We start from the raw sequence: 23,823 nt of genomic DNA, 5'->3' as shown, positions 1-23,823 counted from the left end.
CGTTTCAGCGCAGAACAAACTTGGTTCCAGCAATGCAAGCTGAATCTTGGTCCCACTTTAAAATAACAGTCTGTGCATGAATAAAACCTATTTTGCAACACAGAGAAACATATCTGAAGGTGTTAGAAGTGTTTTGCATGAATTTTGAAGTTAGAGCCTGAAATGTCAGAAAACAGCGTTTCAGCCCATAACAAACTTGGTTCTGGCAATGCAGGCTGAAACTCGGTCCAAAATTAAAATTGCAGCCTGTGCATGAATAAAACCTATTTTGCAACACAGAGAAACATGTCTTAAGGTGTTAGAAGTGTTTTGCATGATTTTTTAAGTTAGAGCCTGAAATGTCAGAAAACGGCTTTTCAGCACATAACAAACTTGGTTCAGGCAATGCAAGCTGAATCTCTCTCCCACTTTAAAATATCAGTCTGTGCATGAATAAAACCTATTTTGCAACACTGAGAAACATATCTGAAGGTGTTAGAAGTGTTTTGCATGATTTTTGAAGTTAGAGCCTGAAATGTCAGAAAACAGCGTTTCAGCGCAGAACAAACTTGGTTCCAGCAATGCAAGCTGAATCTTGGTCCCACTTTAAAATATCAGTCTGTGCATGAATAAAACCTATTTTGCAACACAGAGAAACATATCTGAAGGTGTTAGAAGTGTTTTGCATGAATTTTGAAGTTAGAGCCTGAAATGTCAGAAAACAGCGTTTCAGCCCATAACAAACTTGGTTCTGGCAATGCAGGCTGAAACTCGGTCCAAAATTAAAATTGCAGCCTGTGCATGAATAAAACCTATTTTGCAACACAGAGAAACATGTCTTAAGGTGTTAGAAGTGTTTTGCATGATTTTTTAAGTTAGAGCCTGAAATGTCAGAAAACGGCTTTTCAGCACATAACAAACTTGGTTCAGGCAATGCAAGCTGAATCTCTCTCCCACTTTAAAATATCAGTCTGTGCATGAATAAAACCTATTTTGCAACACAGAGAAACATATCTGAAGGTGTTAGAAGTGTTTTGCATGATTTTTGAAGTTAGAGCCTGAAATGTCAGAAAACGGCTTTTCAGCGCAGAACAAACTTGGTTCCAGCAATGCAAGCTGAATCTTGGTCCCACTTTAAAATAACAGTCTGTGCATGAATAAAACCTATTTTGCAGCACAGAGAAACATATCTGAAGGTGTTAGAAGTGTTTTGCATGAATTTTGAAGTTAGAGCCTGAAATGTCAGAAAACAGCGTTTCAGCCCATAACAAACTTGGTTCTGGCAATGCAGGCTGAAACTCGGTCCAAAATTAAAATTGCAGCCTGTGCATGAATAAAACCTATTTTGCAACACAGAGAAACATGTCTTAAGGTGTTAGAAGTGTTTTGCATGATTTTTTAAGTTAGAGCCTGAAATGTCAGAAAACGGCTTTTCAGCACATAACAAACTTGGTTCAGGCAATGCAAGCTGAATCTCTCTCCCACTTTAAAATATCAGTCTGTGCATGAATAAAACCTATTTTGCAACACAGAGAAACATATCTGAAGGTGTTAGAAGTGTTTTGCATGATTTTTGAAGTTAGAGCCTGAAATGTCAGAAAACAGCGTTTCAGCGCAGAACAAACTTGGTTCCAGCAATGCAAGCTGAATCTTGGTCCCACTTTAAAATATCAGTCTGTGCATGAATAAAACCTATTTTGCAACACAGAGAAACATATCTGAAGGTGTTAGAAGTGTTTTGCATGATTTTTGAAGTTAGAGCCTGAAATGTCAGAAAACGGCTTTTCAGCACATAACAAACTTGGTTCAGGCAATGCAAGCTGAAACTCGGTCCAAAATTAAAATTGAAGTCTGTGCATGAATAAAACCTATTTTGCAACACAGAGAAACATATCTGAAGGTGTTAGAAGTGTTTTGCATGATTTTTGAAGTTAGAGCCTGAAATGTCAGAAAACGGCTTTTCAGCACATAACAAACTTGGTTCAGGCAATGCAAGCTGAAACTCGGTCCAAAATTAAAATTGAAGTCTGTGCATGAATAAAACCTATTTTGCAACACAGAGAAACATATCTGAAGGTGTTAGAAGTGTTTTGCATGATTTTTGAAGTTAGAGCCTGAAATGTCAGAAAACGGCTTTTCAGCCCATAACAAACTTGGTCCAGGCAATGCAAGCTGAAACTCGGTCCAAAATTAAAATAGCAGTCTGTGCATGAATAAAACCTATTCTGCAACACAGAGACACATATCTGAAGGTGTTAGAAGTGTTTTGCATGATTTTTGAAGTTAGAGCCTGAAATGTCAGAAAACAGCGTTTCAGCGCAAAACAAACTTGGTTCCAGCAATGCAAGCTGAATCTTGGTCCCACTTTAAAATAACAGTCTGTGCATGAATAAAACCTATTTTGCAACACAGAGAAACATATCTGAAGGTGTTAGAAGTGTTTTGCATGATTTTTGAAGTTAGAGCCTGAAATGTCAGAAAACAGCGTTTCAGCGCAGAACAAACTTGGTTCTAGCAATGCAAGATGAATCTTGGTCCCAATTTAAAATATCAGTATGTGCATGAATAAAACCTATTTTGCAACACAGAGAAACATATCTGAAGGTGTTAGAAGTGTTTTGCATGATTTTTGAAGTTAGAGCCTGAAATGTCAGAAAACGGCTTTTCAGCACATAACAAACTTGGTTCAGGCAATGCAAGCTGAAACTCGGTCCAAAATTAAAATTGAAGTCTGTGCATGAATAAAACCTATTTTGCAACACAGAGAAACATATCTGAAGGTGTTAGAAGTGTTTTGCATGATTTTTGAAGTTAGAGCCTGAAATGTCAGAAAACAGCGTTTCAGTGCAGAACAAACTTGGTTCCAGCAATGCACGCTGAATCTTGGTCCCACTTTAAAATATCAGTCTGTGCATGAATAAAACCTATTTTGCAACACAGAGAAACATATCTGAAGGTGTTAGAAGTGTTTTGCATGATTTTTTAAGTTAGAGCCTGAAATGTCAGAAAACAGCGTTTCAGCGCAGAACAAACTTGCTTCTGGCAATGCAGGCTGAAACTCGGTCCAATATTAAAATTGCAGTCTGTGCATTAATAAAACCTATTTTGCAAAACAGAGAAACATATTTGAAGGTGTTAGAAGTGTTTTGCATGATTTTTGAAGTTAGAGCCTGAAATGTCAGAAAACGGCTTTTCAGCACATAACAAACTTGGTTCCAGCAATGCAAGCTGAATCTTGGTCCCACTTTAAAATATCAGTCTGTGCATGAATAAAACCTATTTTGCAACACAGAGAAACATATCTGAAGGTGTTAGAAGTGTTTTGCATGATTTTTGAAGTTAGAGCCTGAAATGTCAGAAAACGGCTTTTCAGCCCATAACAAACTTGGTCCAGGCAATGCAAGCTGAAACTCGGTCCAAAATTAAAATAGCAGTCTGTGCATGAATAAAACCTATTCTGCAACACAGAGACACATATCTGAAGGTGTTAGAAGTGTTTTGCATGAATTTTGAAGTTAGAGCCTGAAATGTCAGAAAACAGCGTTTCAGCCCATAACAAACTTGGTTCTGGCAATGCAGGCTGAAACTCGGTCCAAAATTAAAATTGCAGCCTGTGCATGAATAAAACCTATTTTGCAACACAGAGAAACATGTCTTAAGGTGTTAGAAGTGTTTTGCATGATTTTTTAAGTTAGAGCCTGAAATGTCAGAAAACGGCTTTTCAGCACATAACAAACTTGGTTCAGGCAATGCAAGCTGAATCTCTCTCCCACTTTAAAATATCAGTCTGTGCATGAATAAAACCTATTTTGCAACACAGAGAAACATATCTGAAGGTGTTAGAAGTGTTTTGCATGATTTTTGAAGTTAGAGCCTGAAATGTCAGAAAACAGCGTTTCAGCGCAGAACAAACTTGGTTCCAGCAATGCAAGCTGAATCTTGGTCCCACTTTAAAATATCAGTCTGTGCATGAATAAAACCTATTTTGCAACACAGAGAAACATATCTGAAGGTGTTAGAAGTGTTTTGCATGATTTTTGAAGTTAGAGCCTGAAATGTCAGAAAACGGCTTTTCAGCACATAACAAACTTGGTTCAGGCAATGCAAGCTGAAACTCGGTCCAAAATTAAAATTGAAGTCTGTGCATGAATAAAACCTATTTTGCAACACAGAGAAACATATCTGAAGGTGTTAGAAGTGTTTTGCATGATTTTTGAAGTTAGAGCCTGAAATGTCAGAAAACGGCTTTTCAGCACATAACAAACTTGGTTCAGGCAATGCAAGCTGAAACTCGGTCCAAAATTAAAATTGAAGTCTGTGCATGAATAAAACCTATTTTGCAACACAGAGAAACATATCTGAAGGTGTTAGAAGTGTTTTGCATGATTTTTGAAGTTAGAGCCTGAAATGTCAGAAAACAGCGTTTCAGCGCAGAACAAACTTGGTTCCAGCAATGCAAGCTGAATCTTGGTCCCACTTTAAAATATCAGTCTGTGCATGAATAAAACCTATTTTGCAACACAGAGAAACATATCTGAAGGTGTTAGAAGTGTTTTGCATGATTTTTGAAGTTAGAGCCTGAAATGTCAGAAAACGGCTTTTCAGCACATAACAAACTTGGTTCAGGCAATGCAAGCTGAAACTCGGTCCAAAATTAAAATTGAAGTCTGTGCATGAATAAAACCTATTTTGCAACACAGAGAAACATATCTGAAGGTGTTAGAAGTGTTTTGCATGATTTTTGAAGTTAGAGCCTGAAATGTCAGAAAACGGCTTTTCAGCACATAACAAACTTGGTTCAGGCAATGCAAGCTGAAACTCGGTCCAAAATTAAAATTGAAGTCTGTGCATGAATAAAACCTATTTTGCAACACAGAGAAACATATCTGAAGGTGTTAGAAGTGTTTTGCATGATTTTTGAAGTTAGAGCCTGAAATGTCAGAAAACGGCTTTTCAGCCCATAACAAACTTGGTCCAGGCAATGCAAGCTGAAACTCGGTCCAAAATTAAAATAGCAGTCTGTGCATGAATAAAACCTATTCTGCAACACAGAGACACATATCTGAAGGTGTTAGAAGTGTTTTGCATGATTTTTGAAGTTAGAGCCTGAAATGTCAGAAAACAGCGTTTCAGCGCAAAACAAACTTGGTTCCAGCAATGCAAGCTGAATCTTGGTCCCACTTTAAAATAACAGTCTGTGCATGAATAAAACCTATTTTGCAACACAGAGAAACATATCTGAAGGTGTTAGAAGTGTTTTGCATGATTTTTGAAGTTAGAGCCTGAAATGTCAGAAAACAGCGTTTCAGCGCAGAACAAACTTGGTTCCAGCAATGCAAGATGAATCTTGGTCCCAATTTAAAATATCAGTATGTGCATGAATAAAACCTATTTTGCAACACAGAGAAACATATCTGAAGGTGTTAGAAGTGTTTTGCATGATTTTTTAAGTTAGAGCCTGAAATGTCAGAAAACAGCGTTTCAGCGCAGAACAAACTTGCTTCTGGCAATGCAGGCTGAAACTCGGTCCAATATTAAAATTGCAGTCTGTGCATTAATAAAACCTATTTTGCAACACAGAGAAACATATTTGAAGGTGTTAGAAGTGTTTTGCATGATTTTTGAAGTTAGAGCCTGAAATGTCAGAAAACGGCTTTTCAGCACATAACAAACTTGGTTCCAGCAATGCAAGCTGAATCTTGGTCCCACTTTAAAATATCAGTCTGTGCATGAATAAAACCTATTTTGCAACACAGAGAAACATATCTGAAGGTGTTAGAAGTGTTTTGCATGATTTTTGAAGTTAGAGCCTGAAATGTCAGAAAACGGCTTTTCAGCCCATAACAAACTTGGTCCAGGCAATGCAAGCTGAAACTCGGTCCAAAATTAAAATAGCAGTCTGTGCATGAATAAAACCTATTCTGCAACACAGAGACACATATCTGAAGGTGTTAGAAGTGTTTTGCATGAATTTTGAAGTTAGAGCCTGAAATGTCAGAAAACAGCGTTTCAGCCCATAACAAACTTGGTTCTGGCAATGCAGGCTGAAACTCGGTCCAAAATTAAAATTGCAGCCTGTGCATGAATAAAACCTATTTTGCAACACAGAGAAACATGTCTTAAGGTGTTAGAAGTGTTTTGCATGATTTTTTAAGTTAGAGCCTGAAATGTCAGAAAACGGCTTTTCAGCACATAACAAACTTGGTTCAGGCAATGCAAGCTGAATCTCTCTCCCACTTTAAAATATCAGTCTGTGCATGAATAAAACCTATTTTGCAACACAGAGAAACATATCTGAAGGTGTTAGAAGTGTTTTGCATGATTTTTGAAGTTAGAGCCTGAAATGTCAGAAAACAGCGTTTCAGCGCAGAACAAACTTGGTTCCAGCAATGCAAGCTGAATCTTGGTCCCACTTTAAAATATCAGTCTGTGCATGAATAAAACCTATTTTGCAACACAGAGAAACATATCTGAAGGTGTTAGAAGTGTTTTGCATGATTTTTGAAGTTAGAGCCTGAAATGTCAGAAAACGGCTTTTCAGCACATAACAAACTTGGTTCAGGCAATGCAAGCTGAAACTCGGTCCAAAATTAAAATTGAAGTCTGTGCATGAATAAAACCTATTTTGCAACACAGAGAAACATATCTGAAGGTGTTAGAAGTGTTTTGCATGATTTTTGAAGTTAGAGCCTGAAATGTCAGAAAACGGCTTTTCAGCACATAACAAACTTGGTTCAGGCAATGCAAGCTGAAACTCGGTCCAAAATTAAAATAGCAGTCTGTGCATGAATAAAACCTATTCTGCAACACAGAGAAACATATCTGAAGGTGTTAGAAGTGTTTTGCATGATTTTTGAAGTTAGAGCCTGAAATGTCAGAAAACAGCGTTTCAGCGCAGAACAAACTTGGTTCCAGCAATGCAAGCTGAATCTTGGTCCCACTTTAAAATAACAGTCTGTGCATGAATAAAACCTATTTTGCAACACAGAGAAACATATCTGAAGGTGTTAGAAGTGTTTTGCATGAATTTTGAAGTTAGAGCCTGAAATGTCAGAAAACAGCGTTTCAGCCCATAACAAACTTGGTTCTGGCAATGCAGGCTGAAACTCGGTCCAAAATTAAAATTGCAGCCTGTGCATGAATAAAACCTATTTTGCAACACAGAGAAACATGTCTTAAGGTGTTAGAAGTGTTTTGCATGATTTTTTAAGTTAGAGCCTGAAATGTCAGAAAACGGCTTTTCAGCACATAACAAACTTGGTTCAGGCAATGCAAGCTGAATCTCTCTCCCACTTTAAAATATCAGTCTTGCATGAATAAAACCTATTTTGCAACACAGAGAAACATATCTGAAGGTGTTAGAAGTGTTTTGCATGATTTTTGAAGTTAGAGCCTGAAATGTCAGAAAACAGCGTTTCAGCGCAGAACAAACTTGGTTCCAGCAATGCAAGCTGAATCTTGGTCCCACTTTAAAATATCAGTCTGTGCATGAATAAAACCTATTTTGCAACACAGAGAAACATATCTGAAGGTGTTAGAAGTGTTTTGCATGAATTTTGAAGTTAGAGCCTGAAATGTCAGAAAACAGCGTTTCAGCCCATAACAAACTTGGTTCTGGCAATGCAGGCTGAAACTCGGTCCAAAATTAAAATTGCAGCCTGTGCATGAATAAAACCTATTTTGCAACACAGAGAAACATGTCTTAAGGTGTTAGAAGTGTTTTGCATGATTTTTTAAGTTAGAGCCTGAAATGTCAGAAAACGGCTTTTCAGCACATAACAAACTTGGTTCAGGCAATGCAAGCTGAATCTCTCTCCCACTTTAAAATATCAGTCTGTGCATGAATAAAACCTATTTTGCAACACAGAGAAACATATCTGAAGGTGTTAGAAGTGTTTTGCATGATTTTTGAAGTTAGAGCCTGAAATGTCAGAAAACAGCGTTTCAGCGCAGAACAAACTTGGTTCCAGCAATGCAAGCTGAATCTTGGTCCCACTTTAAAATATCAGTCTGTGCATGAATAAAACCTATTTTGCAACACAGAGAAACATATCTGAAGGTGTTAGAAGTGTTTTGCATGATTTTTGAAGTTAGAGCCTGAAATGTCAGAAAACGGCTTTTCAGCACATAACAAACTTGGTTCAGGCAATGCAAGCTGAAACTCGGTCCAAAATTAAAATATCAGTCTGTGCATGAATAAAACCTATTTTGCAACACAGAGAAACATATCTGAAGGTGTTAGAAGTGTTTTGCATGATTTTTGAAGTTAGAGCCTGAAATGTCAGAAAACGGCTTTTCAGCCCATAACAAACTTGGTCCAGGCAATGCAAGCTGAAACTCGGTCCAAAATTAAAATAGCAGTCTGTGCATGAATAAAACCTATTCTGCAACACAGAGACACATATCTGAAGGTGTTAGAAGTGTTTTGCATGAATTTTGAAGTTAGAGCCTGAAATGTCAGAAAACAGCGTTTCAGCCCATAACAAACTTGGTTCTGGCAATGCAGGCTGAAACTCGGTCCAAAATTAAAATTGCAGCCTGTGCATGAATAAAACCTATTTTGCAACACAGAGAAACATGTCTTAAGGTGTTAGAAGTGTTTTGCATGATTTTTTAAGTTAGAGCCTGAAATGTCAGAAAACGGCTTTTCAGCACATAACAAATTTGGTTCAGGCAATGCAAGCTGAATCTCTCTCCCACTTTAAAATATCAGTCTGTGCATGAATAAAACCTATTTTGCAACACAGAGAAACATATCTGAAGGTGTTAGAAGTGTTTTGCATGATTTTTGAAGTTAGAGCCTGAAATGTCAGAAAACAGCGTTTCAGCGCAGAACAAACTTGGTTCCAGCAATGCAAGCTGAATCTTGGTCCCACTTTAAAATATCAGTCTGTGCATGAATAAAACCTATTTTGCAACACAGAGAAACATATCTGAAGGTGTTAGAAGTGTTTTGCATGATTTTTGAAGTTAGAGCCTGAAATGTCAGAAAACGGCTTTTCAGCACATAACAAACTTGGTTCAGGCAATGCAAGCTGAAACTCGGTCCAAAATTAAAATTGAAGTCTGTGCATGAATAAAACCTATTTTGCAACACAGAGAAACATATCTGAAGGTGTTAGAAGTGTTTTGCATGATTTTTGAAGTTAGAGCCTGAAATGTCAGAAAACGGCTTTTCAGCACATAACAAACTTGGTTCAGGCAATGCAAGCTGAAACTCGGTCCAAAATTAAAATTGAAGTCTGTGCATGAATAAAACCTATTTTGCAACACAGAGAAACATATCTGAAGGTGTTAGAAGTGTTTTGCATGATTTTTGAAGTTAGAGCCTGAAATGTCAGAAAACGGCTTTTCAGCCCATAACAAACTTGGTCCAGGCAATGCAAGCTGAAACTCGGTCCAAAATTAAAATAGCAGTCTGTGCATGAATAAAACCTATTCTGCAACACAGAGACACATATCTGAAGGTGTTAGAAGTGTTTTGCATGATTTTTGAAGTTAGAGCCTGAAATGTCAGAAAACAGCGTTTCAGCGCAGAACAAACTTGGTTCCAGCAATGCAAGCTGAATCTTGGTCCCACTTTAAAATAACAGTCTGTGCATGAATAAAACCTATTTTGCAACACAGAGAAACATATCTGAAGGTGTTAGAAGTGTTTTGCATGAATTTTGAAGTTAGAGCCTGAAATGTCAGAAAACAGCGTTTCAGCCCATAACAAACTTGGTTCTGGCAATGCAGGCTGAAACTCGGTCCAAAATTAAAATTGCAGCCTGTGCATGAATAAAACCTATTTTGCAACACAGAGAAACATGTCTTAAGGTGTTAGAAGTGTTTTGCATGATTTTTTAAGTTAGAGCCTGAAATGTCAGAAAACGGCTTTTCAGCACATAACAAACTTGGTTCAGGCAATGCAAGCTGAATCTCTCTCCCACTTTAAAATATCAGTCTGTGCATGAATAAAACCTATTTTGCAACACTGAGAAACATATCTGAAGGTGTTAGAAGTGTTTTGCATGATTTTTGAAGTTAGAGCCTGAAATGTCAGAAAACAGCGTTTCAGCGCAGAACAAACTTGGTTCCAGCAATGCAAGCTGAATCTTGGTCCCACTTTAAAATATCAGTCTGTGCATGAATAAAACCTATTTTGCAACACAGAGAAACATATCTGAAGGTGTTAGAAGTGTTTTGCATGAATTTTGAAGTTAGAGCCTGAAATGTCAGAAAACAGCGTTTCAGCCCATAACAAACTTGGTTCTGGCAATGCAGGCTGAAACTCGGTCCAAAATTAAAATTGCAGCCTGTGCATGAATAAAACCTATTTTGCAACACAGAGAAACATGTCTTAAGGTGTTAGAAGTGTTTTGCATGATTTTTTAAGTTAGAGCCTGAAATGTCAGAAAACGGCTTTTCAGCACATAACAAACTTGGTTCAGGCAATGCAAGCTGAATCTCTCTCCCACTTTAAAATATCAGTCTGTGCATGAATAAAACCTATTTTGCAACACAGAGAAACATATCTGAAGGTGTTAGAAGTGTTTTGCATGATTTTTGAAGTTAGAGCCTGAAATGTCAGAAAACGGCTTTTCAGCGCAGAACAAACTTGGTTCCAGCAATGCAAGCTGAATCTTGGTCCCACTTTAAAATAACAGTCTGTGCATGAATAAAACCTATTTTGCAGCACAGAGAAACATATCTGAAGGTGTTAGAAGTGTTTTGCATGAATTTTGAAGTTAGAGCCTGAAATGTCAGAAAACAGCGTTTCAGCCCATAACAAACTTGGTTCTGGCAATGCAGGCTGAAACTCGGTCCAAAATTAAAATTGCAGCCTGTGCATGAATAAAACCTATTTTGCAACACAGAGAAACATGTCTTAAGGTGTTAGAAGTGTTTTGCATGATTTTTTAAGTTAGAGCCTGAAATGTCAGAAAACGGCTTTTCAGCACATAACAAACTTGGTTCAGGCAATGCAAGCTGAATCTCTCTCCCACTTTAAAATATCAGTCTGTGCATGAATAAAACCTATTTTGCAACACAGAGAAACATATCTGAAGGTGTTAGAAGTGTTTTGCATGATTTTTGAAGTTAGAGCCTGAAATGTCAGAAAACAGCGTTTCAGCGCAGAACAAACTTGGTTCCAGCAATGCAAGCTGAATCTTGGTCCCACTTTAAAATATCAGTCTGTGCATGAATAAAACCTATTTTGCAACACAGAGAAACATATCTGAAGGTGTTAGAAGTGTTTTGCATGATTTTTGAAGTTAGAGCCTGAAATGTCAGAAAACGGCTTTTCAGCACATAACAAACTTGGTTCAGGCAATGCAAGCTGAAACTCGGTCCAAAATTAAAATTGAAGTCTGTGCATGAATAAAACCTATTTTGCAACACAGAGAAACATATCTGAAGGTGTTAGAAGTGTTTTGCATGATTTTTGAAGTTAGAGCCTGAAATGTCAGAAAACGGCTTTTCAGCACATAACAAACTTGGTTCAGGCAATGCAAGCTGAAACTCGGTCCAAAATTAAAATTGAAGTCTGTGCATGAATAAAACCTATTTTGCAACACAGAGAAACATATCTGAAGGTGTTAGAAGTGTTTTGCATGATTTTTGAAGTTAGAGCCTGAAATGTCAGAAAACGGCTTTTCAGCCCATAACAAACTTGGTCCAGGCAATGCAAGCTGAAACTCGGTCCAAAATTAAAATAGCAGTCTGTGCATGAATAAAACCTATTCTGCAACACAGAGACACATATCTGAAGGTGTTAGAAGTGTTTTGCATGATTTTTGAAGTTAGAGCCTGAAATGTCAGAAAACAGCGTTTCAGCGCAAAACAAACTTGGTTCCAGCAATGCAAGCTGAATCTTGGTCCCACTTTAAAATAACAGTCTGTGCATGAATAAAACCTATTTTGCAACACAGAGAAACATATCTGAAGGTGTTAGAAGTGTTTTGCATGATTTTTGAAGTTAGAGCCTGAAATGTCAGAAAACAGCGTTTCAGCGCAGAACAAACTTGGTTCTAGCAATGCAAGATGAATCTTGGTCCCAATTTAAAATATCAGTATGTGCATGAATAAAACCTATTTTGCAACACAGAGAAACATATCTGAAGGTGTTAGAAGTGTTTTGCATGATTTTTGAAGTTAGAGCCTGAAATGTCAGAAAACGGCTTTTCAGCACATAACAAACTTGGTTCAGGCAATGCAAGCTGAAACTCGGTCCAAAATTAAAATTGAAATCTGTGCATGAATAAAACCTATTTTGCAACACAGAGAAACATATCTGAAGGTGTTAGAAGTGTTTTGCATGATTTTTGAAGTTAGAGCCTGAAATGTCAGAAAACAGCGTTTCAGTGCAGAACAAACTTGGTTCCAGCAATGCACGCTGAATCTTGGTCCCACTTTAAAATATCAGTCTGTGCATGAATAAAACCTATTTTGCAACACAGAGAAACATATCTGAAGGTGTTAGAAGTGTTTTGCATGATTTTTTAAGTTAGAGCCTGAAATGTCAGAAAACAGCGTTTCAGCGCAGAACAAACTTGCTTCTGGCAATGCAGGCTGAAACTCGGTCCAATATTAAAATTGCAGTCTGTGCATTAATAAAACCTATTTTGCAACACAGAGAAACATATTTGAAGGTGTTAGAAGTGTTTTGCATGATTTTTGAAGTTAGAGCCTGAAATGTCAGAAAACGGCTTTTCAGCACATAACAAACTTGGTTCCAGCAATGCAAGCTGAATCTTGGTCCCACTTTAAAATATCAGTCTGTGCATGAATAAAACCTATTTTGCAACACAGAGAAACATATCTGAAGGTGTTAGAAGTGTTTTGCATGATTTTTGAAGTTAGAGCCTGAAATGTCAGAAAACGGCTTTTCAGCCCATAACAAACTTGGTCCAGGCAATGCAAGCTGAAACTCGGTCCAAAATTAAAATAGCAGTCTGTGCATGAATAAAACCTATTCTGCAACACAGAGACACATATCTGAAGGTGTTAGAAGTGTTTTGCATGAATTTTGAAGTTAGAGCCTGAAATGTCAGAAAACAGCGTTTCAGCCCATAACAAACTTGGTTCTGGCAATGCAGGCTGAAACTCGGTCCAAAATTAAAATTGCAGCCTGTGCATGAATAAAACCTATTTTGCAACACAGAGAAACATGTCTTAAGGTGTTAGAAGTGTTTTGCATGATTTTTTAAGTTAGAGCCTGAAATGTCAGAAAACGGCTTTTCAGCACATAACAAACTTGGTTCAGGCAATGCAAGCTGAATCTCTCTCCCACTTTAAAATATCAGTCTGTGCATGAATAAAACCTATTTTGCAACACAGAGAAACATATCTGAAGGTGTTAGAAGTGTTTTGCATGATTTTTGAAGTTAGAGCCTGAAATGTCAGAAAACAGCGTTTCAGCGCAGAACAAACTTGGTTCCAGCAATGCAAGCTGAATCTTGGTCCCACTTTAAAATATCAGTCTGTGCATGAATAAAACCTATTTTGCAACACAGAGAAACATATCTGAAGGTGTTAGAAGTGTTTTGCATGATTTTTGAAGTTAGAGCCTGAAATGTCAGAAAACGGCTTTTCAGCACATAACAAACTTGGTTCAGGCAATGCAAGCTGAAACTCGGTCCAAAATTAAAATTGAAGTCTGTGCATGAATAAAACCTATTTTGCAACACAGAGAAACATATCTGAAGGTGTTAGAAGTGTTTTGCATGATTTTTGAAGTTAGAGCCTGAAATGTCAGAAAACGGCTTTTCAGCACATAACAAACTTGGTTCAGGCAATGCAAGCTGAAACTCGGTCCAAAATTAAAATTGAAGTCTGTGCATGAATAAAACCTATTTTGCAACACAGAGAAACATATCTGAAGGTGTTAGAAGTGTTTTGCATGATTTTTGAAGTTAGAGCCTGAAATGTCAGAAAACGGCTTTTCAGCCCATAACAAACTTGGTCCAGGCAATGCAAGCTGAAACTCGGTCCAAAATTAAAATAGCAGTCTGTGCATGAATAAAACCTATTCTGCAACACAGAGACACATATCTGAAGGTGTTAGAAGTGTTTTGCATGATTTTTGAAGTTAGAGCCTGAAATGTCAGAAAACAGCGTTTCAGCGCAGAACAAACTTGGTTCCAGCAATGCAAGCTGAATCTTGGTCCCACTTTAAAATAACAGTCTGTGCATGAATAAAACCTATTTTGCAACACAGAGAAACATATCTGAAGGTGTTAGAAGTGTTTTGCATGAATTTTGAAGTTAGAGCCTGAAATGTCAGAAAACAGCGTTTCAGCCCATAACAAACTTGGTTCTGGCAATGCAGGCTGAAACTCGGTCCAAAATTAAAATTGCAGCCTGTGCATGAATAAAACCTATTTTGCAACACAGAGAAACATGTCTTAAGGTGTTAGAAGTGTTTTGCATGATTTTTTAAGTTAGAGCCTGAAATGTCAGAAAACGGCTTTTCAGCACATAACAAACTTGGTTCAGGCAATGCAAGCTGAATCTCTCTCCCACTTTAAAATATCAGTCTTGCATGAATAAAACCTATTTTGCAACACAGAGAAACATATCTGAAGGTGTTAGAAGTGTTTTGCATGATTTTTGAAGTTAGAGCCTGAAATGTCAGAAAACAGCGTTTCAGCGCAGAACAAACTTGGTTCCAGCAATGCAAGCTGAATCTTGGTCCCACTTTAAAATATCAGTCTGTGCATGAATAAAACCTATTTTGCAACACAGAGAAACATATCTGAAGGTGTTAGAAGTGTTTTGCATGAATTTTGAAGTTAGAGCCTGAAATGTCAGAAAACAGCGTTTCAGCCCATAACAAACTTGGTTCTGGCAATGCAGGCTGAAACTCGGTCCAAAATTAAAATTGCAGCCTGTGCATGAATAAAACCTATTTTGCAACACAGAGAAACATGTCTTAAGGTGTTAGAAGTGTTTTGCATGATTTTTTAAGTTAGAGCCTGAAATGTCAGAAAACGGCTTTTCAGCACATAACAAACTTGGTTCAGGCAATGCAAGCTGAATCTCTCTCCCACTTTAAAATATCAGTCTGTGCATGAATAAAACCTATTTTGCAACACAGAGAAACATATCTGAAGGTGTTAGAAGTGTTTTGCATGATTTTTGAAGTTAGAGCCTGAAATGTCAGAAAACAGCGTTTCAGCGCAGAACAAACTTGGTTCCAGCAATGCAAGCTGAATCTTGGTCCCACTTTAAAATATCAGTCTGTGCATGAATAAAACCTATTTTGCAACACAGAGAAACATATCTGAAGGTGTTAGAAGTGTTTTGCATGATTTTTGAAGTTAGAGCCTGAAATGTCAGAAAACGGCTTTTCAGCACATAACAAACTTGGTTCAGGCAATGCAAGCTGAAACTCGGTCCAAAATTAAAATTGAAGTCTGTGCATGAATAAAACCTATTTTGCAACACAGAGAAACATATCTGAAGGTGTTAGAAGTGTTTTGCATGATTTTTGAAGTTAGAGCCTGAAATGTCAGAAAACGGCTTTTCAGCACATAACAAACTTGGTTCAGGCAATGCAAGCTGAAACTCGGTCCAAAATTAAAATTGAAGTCTGTGCATGAATAAAACCTATTTTGCAACACAGAGAAACATATCTGAAGGTGTTAGAAGTGTTTTGCATGATTTTTGAAGTTAGAGCCTGAAATGTCAGAAAACGGCTTTTCAGCCCATAACAAACTTGGTCCAGGCAATGCAAGCTGAAACTCGGTCCAAAATTAAAATAGCAGTCTGTGCATGAATAAAACCTATTCTGCAACACAGAGACACATATCTGAAGGTGTTAGAAGTGTTTTGCATGATTTTTGAAGTTAGAGCCTGAAATGTCAGAAAACGTACTCGGTTACTTTCGTAACCTCGGTTCCCTGAGATACGGGAACGAGTACTGCGTCGTTAAGACGCTTATAGGGAAAAAGCTCCTTTTTCTCCTGAGACTGAAGTATTTCAATAACGCAGTGTAACTGCACGACCATTGGTTTGTGCAGTGAGATGAAAACAAACCAATGGCTCGGCAGCGGAGCTGCACGAGCCTGTGGCAATGATTCGCGCCCGAACGCGCCAAAAGGGGCGGAGAATTCGGCTATATAAGCGTGCATTTTGCCACAGGATCTCAGGTTCTTCGACTGAAGCGACGACTGAGTCGTGCAGCTACTTAGCAACGGCAAGCAACGCAGTACTCGTTCCCGTATCTCAGGGAACCGAGGTTACGAAAGTAACCGAGTACGTTCCCTGTCGATACTACACTCGTACTGCGTCGTTAAGACGCTTATGGGGAACCAGTACAATCCCGCCGTTGCTAAGGTAGAGGAACGACTGTATGGCCCTAGCACAGGATGGGCTAGTAGGAGCCAATTTGCTCAATAGGATAACCTAATGAACATTCCGTTCCAAGGAAAAACGATACACTTGGAAACTCCCAGAGGCCAAGTGCATACATAGCAATACTGGTAACAGAATTCCTCATGCAGAAAGGACCCTAGTCTGCAAGACAGGGACATCTAGATTATAAAACCTAGCAAATGTGGACGGTGAGGCCCAGCCTGCCGCCGCACATATTTCTGCAATGGATACTCCGCTGGACCGGGCCCATGACGAGGCGACGCCTCTAGTCGAATGGGCTCTTACCCCCATGGGACATGGCAGACCCAAGGAAGAGTAAGCCAGCATTATAGCTTCCACTATCCACTTGGATAGTCTATGTTTTGTGACCGATAACCCTTTGTTGCGGCCTCCAAAACACACAAAGAGCTGTTCTGACTTCCTAAAAGAAGCCGAACGCTCCAAATAACACCTCAATGCTCTCACGGGGCAGAGGGGATTAAAGCCTTGGTCTTGCTCCGAGGGGGGAAGTGCCAAGAGAGAGATAACCTGGTCTCTAAACGGTGTTGAGAGACTCTTAGGTACATAGCCGCATCTCGGCTTCAGGATGACTTTAGAGTCATTTGGCCCGAATTCTAGGCATACAGGATTTATGGATAGAGCCTGTAGGTCGCCCATACACTTGACTGATGCCAATGCTAGTAGCAGGGCAGTTTTTAGCGTTAGAGGTCGAAGGTCAACAGACTGCAGCGGCTCAAATGGAGGGCTCTTCAGAGCTCTCAGCACTGTGGGTAGGTCCCAAGTAGGAACTGTGACGGGGCGAGGAGGGTTGAGCCTTCTCGACCCCTTCAGAAAGCGAACGATCAGATCGTTCTTTCCCACAGACTGACCGTCCATAGGGACATGAAATGCCGCTATGGCCGCCACATAAACCCTGAGCGTGGAGGGAGAGCGTCCCTTGTCCAACAGCTCCTGAAGAAATGACAAAATCAATGATATGTCACACAAACTCGGGTCTGCACCGTGGGTGGAACACCAGGCGGAAAAGACAGACCACTTGAGTCCATAGAGTCGCCTGGTAGAGGGTGCTCTGGCCTCAGAAATAGTATTTAAAACGGTCTCGGGGAGATCTAAAGGCTCCCGTCGAGAGACCAGACGTGCAGCGCCCACAGTTCCGGTTGGGGGTGCCAAAGCGTTTTGTTCGCCTGCGTTAAGAGATCTCGTCTCAACGGAACAGGCCACGGTGCTGATGACAGCAGCCGGTGGAGATCTGGGAACCAATGTTGGTTCTGCCAGAAGGGGGCCACTAGCAGGATTTTGAGTCTCTGTTCCCTGACCCGCCTGACTACGTGTGGTATCAGGGCGATCGGGGGAAAAGCATATAACAGGAGATTGGGCCAGTCGTGGGCCAATGCATCCTGCTCCTTTGAAAAATAAATTGGGCAGTGACAATTGTCTTTTGAGGCAAACAGGTCTACCTGAGCCTTGCCAAAGACTGCCCATATTTCCTGAATCGTCTGGGGATGAAGCATCCATTCGTCTGAGGAGACGTTGCTCCGAGACAGCATGTCTGCTCCTTGATTCAGCCTGCCAGGCACATGAGTTGCTCTGAGCGAGCGAAAGTTGAGCTGAGCCCATCGCAAGAGACGTTCCACTAATGTGAAAAGGCGTCTCGACGAAAGACCTCCCTGGTGATTTATGTACGATACCACCGTCATGTTGTCCGAGCGGACTAAGACGTGGTGTCCCTTTAAGACTGGCAGAAGTGTATGGAGGCCTAAACACACTGCTAGCATTTCTAGGCAGTTGATGTGAAGGCGTTTTTCGGCTTCTGACCACTGGCCGAATGCCGGCTGGCCATCGCACAGAGCTCCCCAACCTGAGTTGGACGCATCTGTCGAGACCATCTTCCTTCTGCACGCCATGTCCAGGGGAACGCCCTGTTCCATCCAAGAAAAATTCTTCCAAGGAGTCAGCGCTGTGACACAGGTCTGATCTACCCTGATGCGCAGGCGTCCTAGACGCCAGGCCTGAGGCGGAACTTTCGGTTTCAACCAGTACTGCAGAGGGCGCATTTGAAGTAGGCCCAGCTGGAGTACTGGAGATGCTGAAGCCATAAGACCCAGCATCTTCTGAAAAGCTTTGAGAGGGCGAAGGGCTCCGATTTTGAAGGAGGCCGCGAGCTTTCGGATGGCTTGAGCTCGCTGCGGCGCAACCATTGCCTTCATTTGAATGGAGTCGAAAACTGCTCCCAGGAACGCAATACGTTGGCTGGGAGACAGAGTGCTCTTGGCAAAATTGACCCTGAGTCCTAGGCATTGCAAGTGGCTGAGGATCACGGATCTGTGATGTATTAGCTCGTTCTCTGACTGGGCCAGGATGAGCCAGTCGTCGAGGTAGTTCAAGACGCGGATTCCCTTCTGCCTCAGGGGGGAAAGAGCCGCGTCCATGCACTTCGTAAATGTGCGAGGAGCTAGAGACAGTCCGAACGGAAGGACTGTATATTGATAGGCCGCTCCCTCGAAGGCAAATCTCAAGAATTGCCTGTGGTGGGGGGCAATCTGGATGTGAAAGTATGCATCTTTCAGATCCAGCGAGCAAAACCAGTCCTTTGTGCGTATGTGCGAAAGGATCTGTTTTAGCGTGAGCATTTTGAATGGCCGTCTCATGAGGGCGCAATTCAAACGCCTGAGGTCGAGGATGGGCCTCAGACCGCCATCCTTTTTTGGGACGAGGAAGTAGCGGCTGTAAAAGCCTGACTCGCTCTGTGCTGGGGGAACCGTTTCCACGGCACCTTTTGCCAGCAGATTCCTCACCTCTGTACGCAAAACCTCTATGTTTTTGCTGTGAACTGAGGTGGAGACCACTCCGCGAAAGCGGGGTGGTCTTCGAGCGAACTGCAGTGTATAACCTCGTTCTATTATGCCCATAACCCATTTCGACACCCCGGGGATGGCTTTCCAAGCCTCGGCCCGTGTGCTGAGGGGTTGCATTGGTTTGAGCGGTTGGGTGCCGCTTAACAACTCTGGAAGAGGAAATTTGCTCTCTTTTTGAAAATGTTTGTTTTTTATTTTTTCCGCTATCACAGCGGTAAGCTGTAAGGGCGCTGACAGAAAGGGCCCGTGAGTTACAGCCAGTTTGTTTGGAAACATGCAGCGCTCTGAACCCGGAACAGAACGGGGTGTTTGGAGGCTGAAGAGAGACATCTTGGGGGCTGGTCCGGCTCTGGCGAGACTTGACCCTTTCCTCTTCCTGTTTTTTAAATCAGGAAGACGCTGGAGGCGCCTGGTCCAACACGACCTTGGGTCGGGGTCCCTGACGTCTAGGGAAAGGGTAGCGTCTGGCCGAGCGGGAGCGATGACGTGGCTCCACCTGGGGGGCTGGCTGAGCAGCTGGCGGGGCGGTCTTTGCAGGCTGCTGAGTCGGCGCCGGTTTGGGGCGACTAGGAGCCGTTGCAGAGCTTGTGCGCTTTGGCAGGAAGTGTCGCATAGCCTGGGACGACTTCTGAGCGGCGGTGAAGCGCTCCGCAAACCCCTCTACTGCTGGACCGAACAGACCGGTAGGAGAGATGGGGGAGTCAAGGAAGGCGACCTTGTCAGCGTCCTTGATCTCCGTCAGGTTTAGCCACAGGTGGCGCTCCAGCACCACCAAGCTGGCCATCGATCTGCCAATCGCCTGTGCCGTCATCTTAGTAGCACGCAACGCCAGGTCGGTCACGCTGCGTAGTTCACGGAACGCAGCGTCATCTATGCCAGCCTCATCCATACTGCGGAGGAGTTTCGCTTGATAGACTTGGAGGACCGCCATTGAGTGCAGCGCTGATGCTGCCTGTCCAGCCGAAGAATAAGCACGTCCAGCGAGAGCTGAAGTAGTTCTGCATGGCTTGGACGGGTGAGTCGCCTTTGCCTTCCAGCCGATGGCAGTGGGCGGGCACAAATGCGCGGCCACAGACTCATCCAGGGGGGGCAACTTGTCATATCCTTTCTCTTCGGCGCCGTCAACCGTCGTGAGGGCGGAGGAAGAAGAGGTACGAAGGCGGGCGGAGTACGGAGCGCGCCAGGATTTAGAGATCTCACCGTGAACTTCCGGGAAGAACGGTGAGGCTCGCTGACGAGGGGCTTGGCGGCGCCCCGGCAGGAACCATTCGTCCAAACGACTCCGTACAGGCTCCTCAGGAGGAGACCAATCCAGTCCCAGCTCTTCAACAGCCTTAGATAGAACGCGGAAGAGTTCGGCGTCCATACCAGCGCTGGCGGTGCTGGGTTGAACAGATGGAAAGGGGGCGGGGTCTTGCGGCGAGCCCGACAACTCCTCTCCATCAGATGCAGCCAGAGACATGCTGTCATCCATGGCTTCCTCCTCACTCACTCCAAAAGAAACCAGATCGCTCGCGGCAGCCGAGGGATTTTGGTCTGGATGAGTGAAGAGAACGGGAGATTCCTCTTCATGTGGTGAAGGTGAGGCACGCGGGGGATCAGCCGGCGTGAGCTCACCAATCACCGTGCGCCGAGTCACTCTGCCCCGCTGCTTTTTCTTCACAGGCTCTTGTGAAGAAGAAAGCGGGAGGGCGCGAGGGGCGGGGCTGCTCTCTGAAAAGAAAGCGAGCCGCGAGCGCAAAGAGGCGAGACTCATGTCCCCGCAATGGGAACAATCTGTCTCAGCGAGCGCAGCCTCGGCATGGGCGGAGCCCAAACACGAGACGCACTCAGCGTGACTATCGACAGCGTGCAGAGGGGCTCTGCACGAGCAACAGAAACGCCGTGGCATTTGCAACAACGCCAATGAAATTTGCTCTTTTGGAATATGCTCTTCTATCGCCGGATCGCGGCAGGGAATCACTGTCAGCTGCTTGAAGCGTCAAAACCGACGAGCAGGCGGATCCGCTGCGAGGCTCTTCAACGGCGAGAGGCTTCTTTCTCGAGCGAAGGTCAGTCAGTGTCAGCGAAGATGTGAAGTCGTCGCTGAAGGAGAAGGATCTGAGATCCTGTGGCAAAATGCACGCTTATATAGCCGAATTCTCCGCCCCTTTTGGCGCGTTCGGGCGCGAATCATTGCCACAGGCTCGTGCAGCTCCGCTGCCGAGCCATTGGTTTGTTTTCATCTCACTGCACAAACCAATGGTCGTGCAGTTACACTGCGTTATTGAAATACTTCAGTCTCAGGAGAAAAAGGAGCTTTTTCCCTATAAGCGTCTTAACGACGCAGTACGAGTGTAGTATCGACAGGGAACAGCGTTTCAGCGCAGAACAAACTTGGTTCCAGCAATGCAAGCTGAATCTTGGTCCCACTTTAAAATAACAGTCTGTGCATGAATAAAACCTATTTTGCAACACAGAGAAACATATCTGAAGGTGTTAGAAGTGTTTTGCATGAATTTTGAAGTTAGAGCCTGAAATGTCAGAAAACAGCGTTTCAGCCCATAACAAACTTGGTTCTGGCAATGCAGGCTGAAACTCGGTCCAAAATTAAAATTGCAGCCTGTGCATGAATAAAACCTATTTTGCAACACAGAGAAACATGTCTTAAGGTGTTAGAAGTGTTTTGCATGATTTTTTAAGTTAGAGCCTGAAATGTCAGAAAACGGCTTTTCAGCACATAACAAACTTGGTTCAGGCAATGCAAGCTGAATCTCTCTCCCACTTTAAAATATCAGTCTGTGCATGAATAAAACCTATTTTGCAACACTGAGAAACATATCTGAAGGTGTTAGAAGTGTTTTGCATGATTTTTGAAGTTAGAGCCTGAAATGTCAGAAAACAGCGTTTCAGCGCAGAACAAACTTGGTTCCAGCAATGCAAGCTGAATCTTGGTCCCACTTTAAAATATCAGTCTGTGCATGAATAAAACCTATTTTGCAACACAGAGAAACATATCTGAAGGTGTTAGAAGTGTTTTGCATGAATTTTGAAGTTAGAGCCTGAAATGTCAGAAAACAGCGTTTCAGCCCATAACAAACTTGGTTCTGGCAATGCAGGCTGAAACTCGGTCCAAAATTAAAATTGCAGCCTGTGCATGAATAAAACCTATTTTGCAACACAGAGAAACATGTCTTAAGGTGTTAGAAGTGTTTTGCATGATTTTTTAAGTTAGAGCCTGAAATGTCAGAAAACGGCTTTTCAGCACATAACAAACTTGGTTCAGGCAATGCAAGCTGAATCTCTCTCCCACTTTAAAATATCAGTCTGTGCATGAATAAAACCTATTTTGCAACACAGAGAAACATATCTGAAGGTGTTAGAAGTGTTTTGCATGATTTTTGAAGTTAGAGCCTGAAATGTCAGAAAACAGCGTTTCAGCGCAGAACAAACTTGGTTCCAGCAATGCAAGCTGAATCTTGGTCCCACTTTAAAATATCAGTCTGTGCATGAATAAAACCTATTTTGCAACACAGAGAAACATATCTGAAGGTGTTAGAAGTGTTTTGCATGATTTTTGAAGTTAGAGCCTGAAATGTCAGAAAACGGCTTTTCAGCGCAGAACAAACTTGGTTCCAGCAATGCAAGCTGAATCTTGGTCCCACTTTAAAATAACAGTCTGTGCATGAATAAAACCTATTTTGCAACACAGAGAAACATATCTGAAGGTGTTAGAAGTGTTTTGCATGAATTTTGAAGTTAGAGCCTGAAATGTCAGAAAACAGCGTTTCAGCCCATAACAAACTTGGTTCTGGCAATGCAGGCTGAAACTCGGTCCAAAATTAAAATTGCAGCCTGTGCATGAATAAAACCTATTTTGCAACACAGAGAAACATGTCTTAAGGTGTTAGAAGTGTTTTGCATGATTTTTTAAGTTAGAGCCTGAAATGTCAGAAAACGGCTTTTCAGCACATAACAAACTTGGTTCAGGCAATGCAAGCTGAATCTCTCTCCCACTTTAAAATATCAGTCTGTGCATGAATAAAACCTATTTTGCAACACAGAGAAACATATCTGAAGGTGTTAGAAGTGTTTTGCATGATTTTTGAAGTTAGAGCCTGAAATGTCAGAAAACAGCGTTTCAGCGCAGAACAAACTTGGTTCCAGCAATGCAAGCTGAATCTTGGTCCCACTTTAAAATATCAGTCTGTGCATGAATAAAACCTATTTTGCAACACAGAGAAACATATCTGAAGGTGTTAGAAGTGTTTTGCATGATTTTTGAAGTTAGAGCCTGAAATGTCAGAAAACGGCTTTTCAGCACATAACAAACTTGGTTCAGGCAATGCAAGCTGAAACTCGGTCCAAAATTAAAATTGAAGTCTGTGCATGAATAAAACCTATTTTGCAACACAGAGAAACATATCTGAAGGTGTTAGAAGTGTTTTGCATGATTTTTGAAGTTAGAGCCTGAAATGTCAGAAAACGGCTTTTCAGCCCATAACAAACTTGGTCCAGGCAATGCAAGCTGAAACTCGGTCCAAAATTAAAATAGCAGTCTGTGCATGAATAAAACCTATTTTGCAACACAGAGAAACATATCTGAAGGTGTTAGAAGTGTTTTGCATGAATTTTGAAGTTAGAGCCT

The sequence above is a fragment of the Garra rufa genome, chromosome 7, assembly GCF_049309525.1.
Source record: "Garra rufa chromosome 7, GarRuf1.0, whole genome shotgun sequence".
Taxonomy (NCBI): domain Eukaryota; kingdom Metazoa; phylum Chordata; class Actinopteri; order Cypriniformes; family Cyprinidae; genus Garra; species Garra rufa.
The sequence above is the reverse complement of the archived record's forward strand: the minus strand, read 5'-3'. Positions refer to the sequence as shown.